Source organism: Varroa destructor, unplaced genomic scaffold (genome assembly GCF_002443255.2).
Source record: "Varroa destructor unplaced genomic scaffold, Vdes_3.0 BEIS01000004.1, whole genome shotgun sequence".
Taxonomy (NCBI): Eukaryota; Metazoa; Arthropoda; class Arachnida; order Mesostigmata; family Varroidae; genus Varroa; species Varroa destructor.
In genome coordinates, this window is record NW_019211457.1 from 85,342 (window position 1) to 105,460 (window position 20,119).

General features: G+C 40.1%; 1 long non-coding RNA gene across 1 annotated transcript; it reads right to left on the reverse strand.

The window, feature by feature from the left end:
* Nucleotides 1-4,769: 4,769 nt before the first annotated feature.
* Nucleotides 4,770-18,666, reverse strand: LOC111249562 (uncharacterized). The gene is made up of 5 exons (XR_002672973.2): nucleotides 18,526-18,666; nucleotides 10,926-11,435; nucleotides 10,247-10,372; nucleotides 9,689-9,863; nucleotides 4,770-5,440 (listed from the first exon to the last, which is right to left on the reverse strand). It is a non-coding gene; the product is annotated as an uncharacterized LOC111249562 (long non-coding RNA).
* Between the last annotated feature and the right edge of the window lie 1,453 nt (nucleotides 18,667-20,119).

The following is a 20,119-nucleotide window of genomic DNA, read 5'->3' on the forward strand; positions in this document are numbered from 1 at the left end:
GAAAAGAATGCATTAGCGAGACTGCGGCTAGAACTCAGAAGATCGAACGATTCGTTGAACGACCATGTAAAGCATGTAGAGTTTTTTTCATTACTCCAACAGTATCTAGCGTAGAACGAGATTTGGGATTCGATTAAATTGATTATCAACTTCGAATACTAAAACGTTAGTAGATCTGACGAAAAAAACATATAGGAAAACGGCAGGTGTTTTGTCTAACTTGATCATGTGGAAGAGAACTGGCCGATAGCTGCTAGAGGAAACAAACGATACCTATAGTGTGTTGCTCCCTAGAGAACGGAGTCAACCTATTTTGATTAGTACTTATGTTGTTTAAAAAAAAAAAATTAGTCAAAGTAGTTATAATCTCTACTGTAACCAGCGCCGCTTAAGGAGGAAGATAAGATATTCAGCCTAATCTGGTATCATCGTCTTGTTTATTCATCGTCCACAGCTCGCAGATTATCTCAGATACGCGCCTGTGTTACTTCTCACGTCCACATAGTTACATACATATCATGCGTTTATTCGACTGTCTATTTTCCAGTATCGCTGTGAATAAATGACGTCTGCTACGTCATTGCTGCTCTGAAAAGCTGGTGACTCAATCTCTGTCCGCGCCTGATTTCAAATTTAAACCATTTCATCACTGACTCTCGTTACATTTAGTGGGCCAACACTTTACTGCACCATCAGTAGAGTCCGCCTGCCAAAGCCTCCGGCTCCTGCTTAGCTTTCTTTTTCCGGTTTAGCATTTTAGTCAGCCTAGAGAACTGGGCCCGCTTTTTTTTTTTCATTGGAAGGGGGATTTTTTAGATTGTATCATGCCACAAATGACGATGAAGTACGATCCCTGGTTTTGTGAGCCTTTATAGTAACTGAAAAAGGCGTACACAGCGCATTGACTCCAATCGTAAAAACACATACACATCAGGTGTCTTTCAGAAAACGAACATAAAAGAAAATATGAAAAGACCCCCAAATTCCTTAATAAAGGAAATATGTCAAATACATTGCTTATGAGACGAAAGGGAAAAACCCTGTTCAGCAATAATATCACGAGCGGAGTCCGTTATACGGTGTTCAGTTTGTCGTTGCATTCGTCAAGAGGGCCTGATGAATTTGGGATTACAGTGGGAGTATTCGAGCATCAAATACACCTGTAGGCCCATGTTAGACGACGCTGAAACCAACAATTGGTTCACCTATTTCACCTCTAAGGCTTCTTGGCCCGGGAATTTCCACTTTTTGCCAAAAAAAAAAAACACAGCAGCAACCAGCCGAACTGAGCGATGCTGTAAGCTTATCCAAAGGGTACGACCACCTCTCTTTGCCCCTTGCCTACTTATGACCACCTGCTGCTTGACAGTCGAATGTCGCAGAAAAGTAAGGTGTCCAATTTTGTGTCGAGAACAAAAAGAGATTTCCTTTTGAGCCTCACATATGTATGTATGTGTATAAGGAGACGCGTTTCCTACAAGCTACAAAAGCAAAAATAGCAATTCGTACCTGCTGAAGGAAATACCTAGAGCCTAATGATAATTTTTAGAAAAAGGAATTTGAAAAAAGCAGGTGTCTGTAGTGGTTGTTACCGGTAGCAAATATTTGTTATAATTTTTTTAGTAGTTCCTATTATATGGAATTGACCCATGTTATTGCAGTCCATATGATAAAAATGGAAACTTACCATCCTTTGAACCAGGTCACATTATGATTTACAAGAGAGAGGCATAAAAAACATACTGTGAAAATGTATGGGACATGAAAAACCTTAAAATATTCAGTCCAGCATACGACGAAGGGTAATAATAAAGGGAGACGTATACCCCATATCGACCCTATCGATCATTGTTCTTAGAATCAAACCTTCCCGACTGTCTCCTTTCCTTGATAGGGTATCGTGCGCCGCTTCTTGTAGAGAATGTACTTCGCAGTAAACTAATGAAAAATTAGTAGGGCATCAGTTGAATAGACTGAGCGTTCGCAAGGGCTTATATACAAATATATATGTGTTTTTTGTTAGTATTGAATACAACATTGTCCAGTATTTTTACTATCGCATCACTGTACCCCCTGATATTGATCTCGTTGGCTGTTGAGTATCAGTTACACAACCGTTGAAATTTCTTTAAACAAATTCAATATTCTAAAGCGCTCATTGCTCACAACCTGAAAGATGTGAACCGGAGGAACCCTTTTTCTTTACTTCTGAAACGTCCTGCCTCATTATTCTTCCGGTTCATGGAACCGAAAATAATAATATTATCAACAAAATGTAGACTTTATTGTTGTGCAGGAAAGCGATCCATGATAAAAACATTTTCAGCAATTGAGCAATAAAGCAATTGAGAACAATCAACTGCTCATAACCTCTGAGTGATCATTAATTAGTACGGTGATTAAACGATCATTAGGACTATATTTAATGAAGCGACCCTGAACAAATCACTAACACCATCACAACAGGGTGTGTTGAGTAAATCTGAAGGCTAACCGGCATCTTCGCCCCTGAAATGATTCTCTAATGCGAATTTTATGCTACGATGAATGTTCGTTGAAGACGTATAGCGGCCACCAGAAGACAAATTGATAAAGCACGCTTTTATCGCATTTGGCCTCGGGACAGCTCAATCACTTTCGCGAACTCCTAATAAATGATTAGCAAAAGTTCGTTCATTTCGCATTTACCCCTAATCTTTATCAGTCCTATCAGTATATTAGGACTCTTGCGGCAGTCGTATGAGCAGTCAAAATACAGAGTGATGCAAAAGTCTGTTTCCAGTTTGAAAAATTTTTGCTTTATGTGTGCCTTTTTGTACAGCGTCTACCTGAGATATGCTATTACGACCGCCGAGCGAACGAAGAAGTAGTGGACATCGCCGGGGGCGTTGGTAGCGGGAAGATTCCTTGAACATTTGCTCCTGGCCACAGAACCCAAAGGGACTTAAACGAATTTATGATTGCTATTTACTTGGTTGCACAGTGGATTACGGTGGAGCTGATGTGCAAACCTGCTTTTTCTAGAAAAAAAGAAAGGAAGAGCAGGTTTGCAGGCAGGTACTTACTTGAGCTTCACAGCACTTCCGTGTGACAGGAGGCTCTACGTAGTATTACAGTATCGTCGCTGTATGACTGATTTCGTGGGAAGACCAATTATGTTCTACCTAGAACATAGTTGGTCTTTCTACCTACAAAGTTAAATCTCGATCAAGATTCACCGTCGCCATTATTTACTGTAGTTATATGCTAATAAATTAGCAACTATCCTACGAAATGCGGCCATTAGTTTTCGACAACGTGAATTGCGAGCTCCTTTCATGAATGTGTGTTAGCGCTAAAAACTTCTTGACCAAAACGGTGATTTTAAAAAAATGCAATATTTCCATTTTTGCTGCAACTCAATGAAGCAGAACTTTATAGGATTATAGCAGTATCGTTAGCAAAAACACACGACGTCATGTTAAGTTTGATATTTCTGGAAAAAAACGATCAGAAACATGGAGAAAAACACATTCAAAAATCATTTCAGACAATTCACTTATTTTCACACTACTAAATATGTGTGGGCTTAACTTAAGTGAGGGCTCACGGCATCGATGGCAATGCTGAAGGCCACTTAGTAAAAAGAAAATTTGTTATGTAGATAACAGACCTGAGGAAAATTGTCACCGGAGCAACGCTAAATATTACGGATGGATGGTAAAAGCCGATTAAAGCAAACAACTTGATTAAAAGCCTTCTTATTAATTAATTAGCTGCCTCTAACAAGGTCCTAAATGTATTTTTTCTATACTTGAGTTCGTCTTTCAGTTTATAAATAAAAATCATTTAGCAGTTTACTTGAAATACTGTGTTGTCTTTTTCTATATATATATATATATATATACATATATATACACATATATGTATATATATATATATACATATATGTATATATCTATATATATATATATATATAGATATATACATATATGTGTATATGTATATATATATGTGTACAATGATCTATGCATTCGTCTGGGAGAATCTCGGGAACCACTGCAGCTATTTTGGCTTGACCTGATAAACAGATGCTATAGGGTAGAGGTCTCGCCTCTACGAAAATTAATCTTCGTTTCGACAAGGCAAATATATATTTTTAATATTATTCTAAATATCCTTACAAATTATAGTTATGAACTTTAAACTTACACGCTGAATACCAAGCCCCTTACTTAACTGTAATAGTAATTCCAGGTATTGCTGGAACAGGCCAGTACCCAGCGACATCTATTAGCTAATTCCGTTCCCCAAAGACAACCCCACCTCTGAGCACCGTTATCGAAAACACCTGGTAAAGCTTCTTTTCATTAGCTCGGTCTTGATACGTTTCAAGGGATCTCTCAGGAGGGTGCTGAGATTGCTCTGATAAAAGCCGGCGTCCCCAAAACAATTGAAGTAAAGTAGTAACGACTCATTAAATAAGCGTATTTTTGTCTCTTTTAGAGTCCGTCAGAGCTATTTCCTTTGTGCGTGAATCGATCAGAGCCACTACACAAAGACCAGAGATTTCTGAAGATATCTAGGCAGAAATACTATATATATATATATATATATATATATATATATATATATATATATATATGTAAGACACGCAAGAGGTTGCACCTGGCTAAATTAGGATATTTGTTTAGTTAGTTTATTTATATTTAAAATTTATATTGAAATGAGATTCAGTATTATCTGATAATCCACGACCTAATAATTGGAATGCGCACTTCTCATTCACTAAAGCATGTAAGCAGTTGGTGCTATTATTTATTTATTATTATTATTATTATTTTTAGGGGAAAATAAGTGTGAGCTAAAATTCGTTTTTCCGCTTAAGCACCTCAAAAGAGGGAAGGCCTTTAAACATATTAGCTACGTAACGAATATCGATCAGCAACAAAAATAGAAACATGTAGATGTAATTCTGTAACTTGTTTGTTTCATAGTAAAGATTTTCAAGGCTTCACACTTCGCGCTGTTTCCACAATTACCTCGACGCGTCTAGCAGCGCTATTCAGAAGTAGATGTCAGTGCGTGTTGGAAAAGTTTTGCGCTTGTTTTGATTAATAGGACGAGAACTATCGTCCTTTCTCAATTTCGTCCCGTCTTTATTTGCCACTTGTAAATATTGCTCTGCCTTTTCTCCCTGTCTGAGTGACTGGCTATTAGCGACATACATACAGTATTTGACACTCTTCCTACATATATATATATATATATATATGTTTGCTACACATCCGGTGGAGGTAAACGATATTCTACCGTCTACATTTAGCTGGTTCCCAACAACATCGTTCCCCTGTGTTCCGCAGTGTCTGAAATAGTGCTCAATAATTTAAAAACGAAGACGTGCAAAGAGTCAAAGGCCAGGTTCGGGACCCCGTGTGCGATCCTTAGGGTCTCTCAATAACTGAAAGGGCATAGGAAGAAAACCACCACGTTATGTCCGGACAGAAAGAAGCTTTACGAAGAGAACAGCATTCGAAAACATTCTGACCTGTACGGTCCTTTGGATCGCACGTCATAGCTAATGCTCTTCTAATGCATGCTAAGCGTATGAATCACGCGTTAAGGGGAGCGACATAGCATCGAAGTAACGACAAAACGAGGAGGCTTAAAGACGTTGCTGTGGTACCTGGAAGGGGGCCAGAGTTAAATCTGGATAGGCTTTGCAGACAACAACCCGAATAAGAAAGGCCGATAGTCCCTTACCAATAACTATTGTCGATACATTGCCGGCTAGAATGCGGGCAAAGCGTTTGATTGTTGATTCAAAATGGTGCAGTTGTCGATAGAAGCAAGGTTATTGTGCCCCCGTGAGTGGGGAGGTCGGATTATATGCATTGTAATGTCATTCTACTAGCTCACCAACATTATGCTTAAACGTCCATATATATTGACGTAGCCACCAACATCCACGAACATATGACCTATTAGGATCATATTTGCTTGATGATCGTTTTGTTGGGAGACGCCGTTCTACGGCCTTCGAAATATACCGGTCACCAACCTGATTAATCAAAACAACTATTTTGTTTTCTAACTTGAACATCTAAAATTTGCCATTTATATCCTATCAAATGGAGTTCAAACCCATGAAAAGCTAAAATTCTACCTAGTAGAAATATCCACGCGTAAGATTAGATAGATCCATCAGATTTTTTACATATTTAGCAAACCTTTTGGGTTTGTTGGCTAAGATCGATTCCTGTATGCAGAGTTGCGAGGACGTGACCCGGTCATCGTTGCCCTTAGGGCAAACTACTCTAACCTACCAAGTTGGCAATTATAATCGGTTTGTTAGAGAAGAAACAACACCGATATAAAGAGTAGAGGTAGTAAGCCAAGGGTTCCATCGGCTGTCCCTACTGTAACCTGTATTAAACAGGTCCAACGATTGATGGTAGCGTTTCGTAATAACTGCAACTCGTGCCATACGCAACTGGCGCTTAAATTAGTTGTATAAGTCATTTCAGGTGATCTAGGCTACAGACCGTGTGTAGAAATCAGTTTTGCAACACTTGTGCTGTCTGTTCATTATAGTGCAACGGTAATGAATAACTACACAAAATTTACATATACTTTAGGTTCCTAAGGGCGATACCAGATATAAACTTGGAAAATAGAGAGAGGTGGTCTAGGTTCGAAATCGATAACGGCCCAAGTTATAAAGACCCGAAGCTTTAATGGGTCGAAGCCCCATACATATGAAAAGTACCTTAGACGCAAAGATTACACTACGGTTAAGCACCAAATCCTTAATATCCCAAATAAAAAAACAAAATAAAGAACGGCTTTATGATTGATTTTCGAGATGGAGCAGTAGTAATGCCTTTGCCGACCTAAGTGTGAGGTCGGGCGTAATCACACTTCGCTTCACCCTAAAAAGGATCAACTGTCTGAAGCAATGCTGAACGCTTTAACTACCCGACGTACGACTTCGAAACCAGTGGCGCATAGGACCATATTTTTCTGCGCTGGGAAAAGCGAGCCATCTGGAGTACCTGAATAGCTAACGGAAGTATCAGACATGAAAAACCGAAGCATTTATTCTCTACTGTTTGTGTTTATCGAACTATTGTATGTATAAAAAGGAACTGATGGAGCATGAACGCCATGATTGTTCTCTTATTTCCTGGCTAGCACAAGCAACAGTAGCTTTTGCTAGATTCATCTAGCTATAGCAAAGCCCATGTAATGCTCTGACGCGTACTATAATAGCAAGAAACAACGAGCGTACATCCGAAGTTTCCATCTCAAGCTCTCCAATGAATAATCAGATCTTCTTTCATCGCAATCCGCTACAAATAACTGACAAATATCATTTAGCCAAGCTGTTACTTCAGCTCTCAACGTATGCATCTTCAATTGTTGCATTGCGCAGATCTCGTAATACTCCAGCCAGTTCCCTATTCTAGCTCGTCCATACCTTTGTCTGCCTAATCTTCATTGTTTACCTGGTGGAAGCAGCATCGCGCCTTTATGAGGGAATTATAACAACAAGGGAAGGAATTATCGGAGAGACAAACAGACGCAGGGTGTAGCGAGAGAGATCTCGCCTGGTCCACTATATTACTAGCTAGTAAATTGGCTAATCAGTGGATCTACCCCTCATTCCACTTCTATGAAAATTAATCCACCCAGACAGGGGCAAGATGAGATACTACCGCCATCCGAGTCGTAAGCAGGAAGCAGAAAACGCTGTTATACTCATCGGCGACAGAACTGATAATAATAAGCTTGCACAAATGCAATGGAACTACTCGCAGACAGACACATACAGCCGAGCCCATTATAGTAACCTGGCTAAACAGATAGCTTCCGTTATATGTAATGACGCCTTGCCGACGATGACACAAGCGAGCTTATCACGGACCACTGGCCGACATTACCCAGAGATTAATTTATGGTCAGGACGATAACTCTCTGAGTCGTGTGAAATGAGTCTACGGAATCACCCTGCACAGTGCAGAAAGGTAAACGAATCTGCGTAAAAGGGAAAGTCCTGCTCGATTTCTGATTGGACTAAACAGGGGAGGAGGAGAGCATCATATCGTCCCAAAATATATGTAAAAGACGAAAAATGAGAGCTGGTCGTTCATGCTTTTATGACCGTCCTTACACATATCATCATGGTTACGTTGCGAAATTGGAGGCATAGTGAAGTCGAATATGACGAAGAAGTGACGAAAAGTTAAGATTTCGTATTTCTATAGCGTTTCGGCATGATGATGTGGAACACATTGTAAACGGGAATTCGTACAGGGAGCAGTACAAAAGAGGGATCTCTACTACTGGGGGTACTGTGTAACAAAATGGCGTACCAATTTAACAGAGGGAAGAAGAAGAAGGTTGCTATCTGCTTGTGTACCCGAGGCGTTTTTGACGCTTTACGCAAGGCGAGAGGTTATGCAATTTTTCTGAAAGCAATTGCATAGGCTCTATCCATGCTTTCACGGTAAATCCAATACTAGCACGTACAAATGATGCCGAACGTGCAACAAGCAAAGGCTACACGAATAGTGTAAGTCCTTACAAACTATAGTGAAGTCATTGTGTCGGATAAGTCCAGACTTGGAAGGATAGGCTTTGCATAAAGAACCGAAGCTGCGCTTGCCGTTGTTTAGTATATACGACACACACTTTTATGTGTGCCAGACTGTTTCGCAATAGATATAGAGCGTCAAAATGATAATTTCGAATACTGTGTTAACTAAATAAAATGAATCGGGGCTATTTCAATGAAAACGCAGCACTATCCGTTGCCAGTTGTTTACCGCATTGCTTATAATGCGACTGAAAAATTGACGGAATCGGGGAAACCATTAGTTATTGATGACCGCTTTATCAAAAACCTTCAAAAGAATTGGGGAAGTTACTGTTTCGAGTCGAAGCTGAAATGCGGTTGAATGGATGCATCTAGCAGAATATGCCCGTAAACAAACCTCTATTGTCGTCCATTGAAATTCAGCTGTGTAATACTGTCTCTGTCGTTCGCTCATTGATGACTGTTAAAGGACAAGATCAGGCGGGCTCTAGAGCACGCCTTTCACCGTGTCTGCTTTAATGTATGGCAGGATGTGCTATTCAACTGAGTAAAGCCAACACTAAGTCGAGCTGTATCAGATGTGAAAGCATTTCTGAATACATTCCTGGCGCTTTCAACGGCTGAGAGGCGATCATCACTGGATCACTCAGGCGCATTGGACATCCCGTTGGTCCTGCTAGTCGGAAAGACGATTTACTTTGTTTGGACGAGGTGTTTCGCCACTCGATGCCGCAGCTAAGAAATAGAAAATTTTGATCATGTTTTGGGACGTAAGCTTTTCTTTGAAGAAGCACATGCGCACACCTTCATTGAATACGAAACAGTAGATAGGAACGATTCCCTGTAGTGTTTTAATCGTTATTACGATTATATGGATACTCTTATTGACTGTATTGTTACATGTGAATAAAATCAGTTGCTTCTACTTTGTAGTGCTAAGCTACACTATAATATATATATATCTATATATATATATATATATATATATATATACATGCGTTTGTAGTCGATACATCTAACACGTTTATTCATTCAAAAAGCTCTATTCTAAAATTTCATTTGATAAGGCTCTTTTAAGGCTCTCCGTACCACGTTCGACTAATCTCTGACCTGTACGAATGTTCCGCATTGAATGCCCGACAGTGTCAATGGTCTATACTGAGACCAAGTCATTCATTTGAGGCTACCCAGCTCCGCCCTCGTCGAGACTGCCTACGTTCGGGCCAGATGACTGATGAGCCGTTGCCTTGTAGGCAGATACCTCCTACTCGACTTCTGCTGTCACCTGCGGATTTACGTCGGTTCACAAGTAGGGAAATTTGTCTGTGAATGTCTAGTGAACGTATCGGCGTAGGCAGGAGCGTAGGCGGGTTCTGCTTTTCTCCCGTCGGGTGACAAACGCTCACGCAAGCTTAAATCGAGTCAATTGAAGCTGCAAATATTTACACGCGGCTAACTCAAACAGGTGAGCGGGCAAAATTTAGCGTCATTTTCAAATCATGATCAACAACTGATGGCGAAGCTCCATTGGTGTGTGAGTATCTCAATCAACAAAGTAATTATTACCTGCTTGTTGAATAATGATGAACAGGTACAAAAAAAATTAGAAAATTCCCTCTAATTAGTTAGAGGCTAGAAGGTAGAAAGCTTTATATGGCTGTAATTTACCCCGTAATCGAGCAGACAATTTGGAGGTCGTGCTTCCTTCATTGTTGGCGTTCTTTTGTACTTTTCATCACGGCAATGTTAAGGTGGGGCAATTTACGGTAGAGAATACCGTGTCCCGAGTTCCATCTGTGATCAGTATAAACAACGAGACTGTAACTGAGGCGTAAGAAGTTTTCTTAGCATAAAGCCAAAATCTTATCGAGCTTCGCGACAAGCGAGCTTTCGCGGCAGTCCTACTGGCTTTTATTTCCCTCGGTAAGTAATTGGTCATACGTAGACGCAAAGGAAGTCTCCATAGACATTCGTTTTTGTATGCTTAGCGCGGCACCGCATAGGTGGATAATAGATACGAACACTTCTGTTTTCCAAACCAACATGCTATGGCTTTAGTTTATGATGATTATATCTTTTTGAATTTATTTACTTCTTGCTAACTTCAGTTTTTTCAGCCGTGCATGTTCAGTGACAACTGCCGAATATTAAATACCTAAACAAATATGGAACGACATTAATAATAATAATAATAATAAATGACACCAACTCGGCTACATAAAATATCATATTGTTAGAGCATGTTATAATTAACGAGTTTCAAAATTTTAAATAGGAAAATTAGAATTTTTCACCTTAACAGAATTCGTATAACACATCTGTCTCTTTACCCAGTAACATATATTACCGTTTCGTTATCGGAACAGCTTCTCGTTTTATTTTTTTGACGCCCCATTTTCGCATGCCAGCACGGGCCACCGTCCAGCGGCCATCGTCACAGCGTGGGAACGGCTTCATGGGGACTGCGTGTGTCCTATGAAAAAGGCCACAGTGGTCGGCTCTTCCGCTCCACCGTGGGGTTCCTTATCGAGTACCATGCTCCTTTGCTCTTGACTTTCGCCACGACGCTATCCCTGGTAGGAGTCTATCTTCGCCGGTTAGTTGTACTACTGTTGTTTCCGTTACAGGAGTTTTACCGTCTCACTGGCGACTGGCTACGCTTCGTTCCATATCCCTTTATCCGTTATTCGCGTCGACTGTTTTTCGGTCGTTTTGGTTGTTGGTGTCTGATCGTGGTGCCATGTTTCGCTTTTGCGACAGACCGTGGACCCATATATGTGCCTATCTGTCTGGCAGCTTCGGTTTCCGGATGTTGTGCCCCGACCCATGCTCCGGAAGGCATACGTTGGCGTGGTGGCTGTTATGCGGCAAAAAGGAACAACGACATCGTTCGTCAGCCTTCGTAACGGAACAGAGCAGACGGCTTCGGGTCAGGCGCTAGCAGTTTGATATCATTGCAGCGTTCGCTCGTGAGGTTCTTTCAATTGACGTGTACGTCGTTGAAACTAGAAGCTCCGAGCTTTTGTGGGGATGTTAACGCCTCGCTCTATTGTATACTGTTGTGACCCATAGTCATCTGCTAAATGGGTTGTTATTTGGTGTGAAGCACTTATGATATTAGCAATGTGCTGAGTTATAATACATGTGAACTGCGACTTCTTAAAGGGACGGTTAAGCGCTTTAGCAATTGGATAATAGGAATAATGGATTTTATTTGCTCTTCGTGTTACAGTCTATTTATGGCATACCGGATGTAAAACTGGATTTACTTCGAAATTGAATAGCACAATACAGATATGAACATTTTTCGCGTATTATCCATTGGGTTCACTTGATAAGGTCTTCTTTCAACATATACGGTGTTATTATCTCATTCGAGACGGACGCTGCTGTTACTATGACAACAGAACCGTCGTAGCATTACTGTACAGTTCACTCTATTGTAAAGTAACCTATGAAATAGTCGGCTTGAAAGTTGTTCGAGCCGTATTTATAATATGACTCTACAAAGCTTACCCAACTGGGAATTTCTGTGTAGCTCGAGAGGAGCGTTCGATCGTCTCGTATGTTCTTCATGTACGGCTTCAAACTCTTTATGGCTTCTAGTGTCTGGCGATGGGTAAAGAAAAAGATGTTTCCAACATATTGGTAAGAGATTTTCAAAGACAGACAAAGATCTATTTAGAGACAAAGGTTTGAGCAAAGATTTGTTCTGTGTGTGTGTGTGTGTGTGTATGTGTGTGTGTGTGTGTGTGTGTGTGTGTGTGTGTGTGTGTGTGTGTGTGTGTGTGTGTGTGTGTGTGTGTGTGTGTGTGTGTGTGTGTGTGTGTGTGTGTGTGTGTGTGTGTGTGTGTGTGTGTGTGTGTGTGTGTGTGTGTGTGTGTGTGATCTTCGTCCTGCGATTTGTTTTCCATAGAAGCTGAAGCGAAAAAAATCTGTACCTTACGCCCAATGGACTGGTAACAGCTGTTACAAAGGGAAATGGGCGGAGACGGAATTCATGCGGACGAGCGGTTCATCTAAAGATGACTTCGTTTAGCATAATCAGTAAACTGTTTCGACATTAAATGCAGCGACATATTTTAGCTGCTTTTAGCAGGCAAACGGTGATCGAAAAACATGGGATTGTGAAGATCCTTTCTGCAAGATACCCTCTGGAATATATAAGCGTTATGCTTTGGAAGACCAGCTCCATCCATCCCTAAACAAATTTCGACTTCCTTACTTGGTAATCTCCAAATTAAATAGAGAAGCAAGCGAGGCAGCTTCGGAGCTGCGTGTCAAAGGACGTGGTGCCTGGTGTGAAAGAATTAAGAAATGATTAGAGCGAATTGTTGAATCCGGTTGGCTTGTGTTGTTGTACAGTTACCACGTAAACGGTCCGTGTGTATATCTCCTTGAAGACGACACGATACCGTGGCTGCTAATTATTCCGGCCTGCGTAAGAAATAAGTGAAGCAAAGAAAACAAATAAACGTCAACAATCATCTTTTTTTTTGCGTCTTAGTAATTACATTGATCCGAACAAAGCAGGACGTATTAGCGAACTTCCTTCTCGAATAACTGAAATGACGAATCAAAAAATCCGTGCCGCTGCTTGATGAACGCGGTGCTTTGGCCTTAAAAATAATTACCGTTAATCATTGTTGTTTCAACCGAAGATTGTTTCAGGAATGATCTAAATTAACTGCCTTCCGTGTAATCGGATAAAACAAACGGATCCAGTCGATCATTCGTGGCAGCTTGCACGTTGTGAATCGGCGTCCCATGACCATTAATGAGTCAGACTAATAAACCATCACCCAGCGCTCGTAGCCCCTTGCTAGCTAAGGCCAACCGTCGTACGGAGCCTAGTTAGATGTACTAGCATACTGGTGCTTTGGTGCACTGGAGTAGAACTATATGGAGCGTTTTGGAGCTTTCATGCAGCTGATAGACGCTGGCTGGTACAGGAAGGGGGACAGATTGGATCGAATTCTGTTCACATATTTTGATAAACAGCTGCAATCTATCGAGTCAGTGAAGGTAGGCTCATTGGCCGAGTAACCCGGAGTAGGTGCTTCGGCGGATTCGGTCGACCGACGGCGAAGGGTGCACTTGATGACAGAACTATCATAATCGTTAATGCAGTGGTATTTAGTGCGGAACATAATGTTAACGAACTTCAAATTACCCGAAATTATTCAGAGTTTTCAACAAGCAATAAACTTTATGTATACGTATCTTATGTGAAGATGTTTTTACATTAATACTTACGCGAGTCACTCGCAGTTGATTTGATCTGCCTCCATATTTGGAGTTCTACGTCCGATATCGTTGTTAGGCGTATCATCAGGCTCCCAGCACGAAACGAAGTTCCCTATTTTACATTATATTCATGTGGCTAGCGAAAATCTACTCACATCTAGGTAGCCTATTTCCTCGCTATACTTACTCTAATATGGACGTTATATTTAGAAAATGACGAGAGACCGTATGGTATGCGTTTCTAGTATACTTACTGTGTTATATTGAATGTAAGCGCCGCCTATGCTTTTGTCTATCTATCTTTGAAAGGCAGGAGGATATCGGAGTTGTATTAGTCAAAAGACATCGATTGATTAGTACTTTTCACATTGGTTTCAGTTGAAAAAAGAGCGTAACGTAAACAGCTTGTAGCATCATTTTACTATGCAGCCATATACTATTGCATTTTTCACTCAGAAAACTAATTTTTAAGGTTGGAAAATACGAACTGCACCGTCTGATTATTCAGGAACCATTTTCCATACCATAACTAGTCGGACGGATGTTAGCCTAAAATTTGCATATATTATCTAGTTTATCTAACGACCCAACTGGTTTGTTCGCGAACATCGATCACATGTACACTCATACATTATGGTAAATTGAACATGTATTTAAAAGTGTTTTTTCTTTTAAAACTATTAAAATGTAGCAACAAAATGATATCAACGAACTAGCAACTTCCTATCATAATTTTGACAACACAGTATATTACTCTAAAAGTAAAAACGTTTACTTCTGTATGTCGAAATAGGATTTTTCAGTGTTCTGCTATCAAGCAGGACTTATCATGCGTCATGATTTGACCATTATTTGGTTAGTAATGAGACTGTCTGTATAGCGAATTCTGAAGCGATAGCCAATAATAGGTCAGTGGTGGTAAATACGAGATTTGTAGACTTAGCCATAAGCAGTACGGTTAGTTAAGGACGGGGGCTTTTCTTTGTTTTCGTTCAGTACAACAGTACGGTGTTCTCACGTTTGTGTATAGAGAACTTTGAAGACTGTCGACGCTTAGCTCGCTATGGAATAACTTGAATGGGTATGTATCAATCGTTTCGTGTTTTTTTTTTTTGTCTAGAGGTTCTCTGTGGTAGCAGCACATACATACATACGTCTCCTCTCCATCGATAAAGGATAACAAGAACATACAACAATAAAATACCGCGCATATATATATATATATATAAGAGTACATCGAAAAACACCAAAAAATAGCTTCTGCAATCCTATAGCCACCTACATCAGATGGGCAGGTATTCTTGGAGTCATGTGTTCTTACGTAAATCTATGAAAAAAAGTATCTGCATCACTCTTCCCTTGTCTCTAAGGTAAGGGAGCTACGGCGTCAATCTTTTGCGGCTTTGTAATGCGCGATTAAAATCTACAGCGGTATGTTACGACCCTAGGAAAAAGAGAAAGGGCCCCAGTCATCACTGAACTGTGTTAAAAAATACCATGTGCGTGTAAATTTGCTCAAATTTTAATAATCTTATTACACCTGCTTGTTATCAAAGTGTTCAACTTGGAAAGCTAAACTCACGTTCTGTTTTAAGCGCCAGTCAATGTTCTTAGCTAATGAGTTAGGGCAACCAAAAATCTGAGAAATTAATAACATCAAATAGACGTTCGTTGACACCTAATGAAATCTGATTGGCCGCCATTTTTAGCCTCTAGGTGTATATGTCTAGCTCTGTACTGTTCTCCGTTGAGCCCAAATAACGTGGTGCCGTTCTCCTTTCTTCGTTATTGAAATTTTTTGTCCACAGTTCCATAACTGGCTACCACGTTTATGTGCGACAGACAGATAAAGGAAGTCAAGGCCAAGTGAAAATCATTGTCTCCTCGGTTATTGTAGTACCTTTTGGTACTTACTCGGGTAAGCCAAGACTGAAAGGCCGCGCTGACTGTTACTGCTGTAATTTTCCTTATCTACACGCATCATGGCCAGCAGAAGTTCTGCTACGGAGGTAATGTTGAAGATCCAGTACTCGCCAAATGCCTTTCATATCTTTCGATAAATCACATTCGATGAGGAACTGTCGAAGACCTGGACACTGCTGCTCAAAGGAAATTGAAAGCACTGAGTTTTGCGTGGTCTTCAAAAGAAGTCGGTTTGCAAAAACTCGGCTAAACTGAGTCTGCTCCCGTGGATCTACGCAAATGTGCGGTTGAATAGGATAAAAACTGTTAGCGATTTCGTTTTTTTTTTCTAATCTTCTTTACTATAACGTGTACATAATCCTTAAAGTTAAACTGCTAGTACTGGTAGAAAATAGGAGTGCTCGAGTTCATGGGGTACGCATCCGACAGTACGGAACTGCACCGCGGTATTCTACCGTTTTGGAACGGGATCTATTCAATCACGAAAATCATTATGATACAATTTGTAGACAAATAATGAAAGACTGCGGGTAGAATTGAAGTTTTCTAATATATTATATAGTTGCTTTGTGACTTCTAAACCAAACTTAGTACGTAAAAACGTATCTGAGAGACAAAGTGATCTCTACTGTGATAGGATCGGTGACATTCAAAAACTCCGTAGCACTTTCGTACCATTTTTAATCTCAACACTGGCCTAATTTCTATCTAAGCCCTTATGCAGCGTTAACAGAATAGTTCCAAAATAATCCAACCCAGGCGGTTCCTTAATATCGATGTACCCTATTCAAATAGAACTTATTGCTAACGGAACAAGTAATTCACCTTTAGCCATTTACGTTCAAAACTCCGCCTTGAAAAAGATAGCAATTCAGTTAGAGTCCCATAACATTTCCAATATCCAATTTAGGTGGCCGCGACCCCTAAATTGTAAAATGTGGATAGGTCAAAGTACCAAACCCCTACGACACTCGCGTTACTAAGTAGAGACTGTAGCCTGAAAAGCAGACGCACAACTGATTACAGATAGGAATAATCAGTTCAACGTTAAGACGAAGGCGAGACGCTGTAAGTGATAGACAAGAATCGGTCGTGTGGCTTTGTTTATTTAACAGACGGGTAACCAATGCCCTGCCGATGCAGATAGGCATAAACCGTGCAGAAACAAGCACAAAGGATTTGAACGGGGCAGGCGGTCAAACAGGCGTGTTTAAATATAAAGTTAAATAATGCTACTTCGTGCTTAGCTGAGCGAGATAAGGGTACGCTTGATATAGGACACAAATAGACCAGAACATAGCCTGGTCCTGTTTTGATAGTTCAAAGGGCCATTGACCTGATATTGGATTATAAAATCGAGCAGGATGTTTGTCCCAGTTGTCGCTCTATTAGGATGCTTTGCGACAGGCCGAATGCGTTAGCGATCTGACCATGAAAAAGAATAATGAAAAAAAAAACGATAAAAAATAGTATCTGAACCTTTTAGCCTGTTTTCTTGTTTTTAATCGTAATTAATTTTTTAATTAATAATTAATTTACAGATTTGTTGGTAACGTACTCAAGAGAAAATACTAAAAATTATCCTACTACTTGAGTGACTGAAATTATTGAAATATACAGTTAAAAAGATTGGGAGAAATCAGTATCACTGTACACTTGCGCTCACTGTTCGTGAGACCTTTAAAAGAAGTTATTCCTTTTGTGAAGAAAAATATTATTTATAATTTGTTATTATTTCCCTTTAAAGTTTGCATTGGTAATCTTACTTTAATTCTGTCTTACCTCTCACTCTGCCCCGATCATAAGTGATTTCAGGCGACAGACACATACAACGCTAAACCTACCACCACCGATCAATTCGACCATTTACTAAATTTTTATACAAATTTAAGTGTTATAACCTCATTTAAACGTTATTATGTGGCCATAAAATTTACGTTTAATTAAAGGAACAGTAACTTTTTACAAGGACCGGTTATTTTAATGGGTACAGTAAAGGAATGTCTATAGGTTCAATGTTAAGGAATGGATAGCACATTTTTATCGACCCACATTTTTTGACCAAAGAAAAATTTGTATTTGCCATGTGGCAGTTAAGATAACATATTGTCCGAGACGCTGGCTTTTCTTAGACTCGTGTTCGTTCTAAAAGACTATTGCTGTCATGGCATATGCAATGTTTTGTGTTTAGCAATCATCAACCCAATCGTATTGCGCAACACCATATGGTCGTTGAAACAGCCAATGATCCCCCTTAGTACAAACCGAACTGTGGGTCTTTTTTAATTTTAATCCACGATCCCATCTCGTCACGTATTTTTAGTTTATCTGCCACACCTAATAACACTTGACGATCATGGAGACGTGCTAATCCCGTTTGCTACGTGCCAAGAGTGATTTTAGGTTGAATTGAAAACCGCGTTATATATACATATATATATATATATATATATATATGTACGTGCGTACGCCGCGTACGTTTTATTTCTCTTTGTCTTAAACGAATTACGCAGGTTTTACAACCTTAATCGTACTTCTACCATCTTTCGCTAATATTATTGTGTGAAGAAGTCCTCAGATCCATTTCTTCGGTATAGGATCAGGGACTGGCCTCAACTAGAGGCTCGAGATTACATAGTCTTGCTGGATCTGTGTTTTTTTCCAATAAGCTTATAAAACGATGTGATTACAAGCATTTGTCGAGGCTGAAATGTCAACCAGCAACGCATGTTTAGCATGGCAATGTATTCAAATGTGTACGCATTATGCACCTCTACCTTAGTCACGTTGAGTGATCCTTTTGTCATCAAAGGCTCATCGATTCTTGGGTCTTAATTTTTCGCTCCTTTTGCGGGGGTAACTGATACGGTTAGGCAAGCACATTCTGCATTCGTTGTTGGCGTTCATTAGATTACAGGATTTATAGCGAGCTAACAGTGATAAGACAGATCTACTCACTATATTGAAACGACTATGTCCGACAGGAGCTTAGATTGAGGTTGTCATGTTGGCCGAGTCCATGTACCTCACGCCTTCAATGGCTAGCAATAAAGTCTAATACGACCTTAGAGCCGATGATGTTATCTAACGGTAGCATATAGTGTGCAAACTGTGTTTGACAAATAAGTCACAGATGATGATGATGATGTGTGCAATGAGAACGGTGGCCGCACACGTTATACCTTTGCATTAAAATATCTTTGGAATGGTCACATTATATAGTTGACGGAAAGAGATTACGAAATACAACTACACCCTCCCAGTTCGCTGACAAATCCATTGGAGGTTACGCTTTTCGTTATGTCTGAATCCTGCGAGAAGTTGAACGACCAGCTGCGGGTTTATTGCCATCAATTAATACGAACATGTAAAAATGAATAGCGGAATGACTTTGTCTAACTTAACTATCTGCATATCTGATCGATTTTTTTGGGGTGAATAAGCTAAGCAGTCGTCACGCTACGAAGTAAATGGCTCTACCTGAAGACAATAGTTGCTTTGTATGCGGAATCCCGCAACGCCTTCAAAAAGCCGCAAATGCGTGAGCCAAAACTGCTAGATCTAAGTTCACTACTCTAGCATACTGGATAGAAACAAGTTACTCACGAATTCGCGTTTTTTTTTTGACAATATACACGTGTATAATAATCGATTTATGACAGAGACAGACGGGCATTATGAACGCAGTAACAAAGACGTTTGTCACTGTGAAAGACGTTTGAGCTTAAGTACTTTTAAGGCTCTGGATGATAATGCCGTGAACAGCACCAGGTTGTCTGCGCCAACTTAGTCCGAGCACCGAAATATATCAGTCATTGGCTAATTGTTAAAAGGTGGCAAGTCCTTTTTCAAAAGCATCAAAAATACAGCTCAGAACCAGAATAAATCACTTTAAATGATCTTGAAAGTAAATACAGAAGTAGGGCCGGCAGGCGTGTTTCCGCCACCTCTAATCAGGATGCAAACATTTGACGACTGCAGGGTATAGAACAGGTTTTAATGTATGAATGTAATGGAATTGACAAATCTCTAACTTGCAGATTGTAACGTTGGTCGTCAACGTCGCACGCGGTTCGGAGAAGAGGCCTCGATTTGAAGGGAACACGCCAATTATAGTAAAAATATTTGATTTTGAACCACGTGCATTTGTATCGCCTTTCTAAATCTCAGATTGGGTTAGGTTCGAGATTCTAAAGGTAACCTTTTTTTCTGTCAATACAGCCTGTCTTCATCAACCAATTTTTCACGTCTAGTATTACCTTAGTTAAACATTACTCCAGATAGCAGGTCCTTTCTGAGATAAAATGAGGTGCAGGTACAGCCGGGCTTAGCCCGACTTCGGTTCTTGACTCCCACGTGCTCCTAAGTACA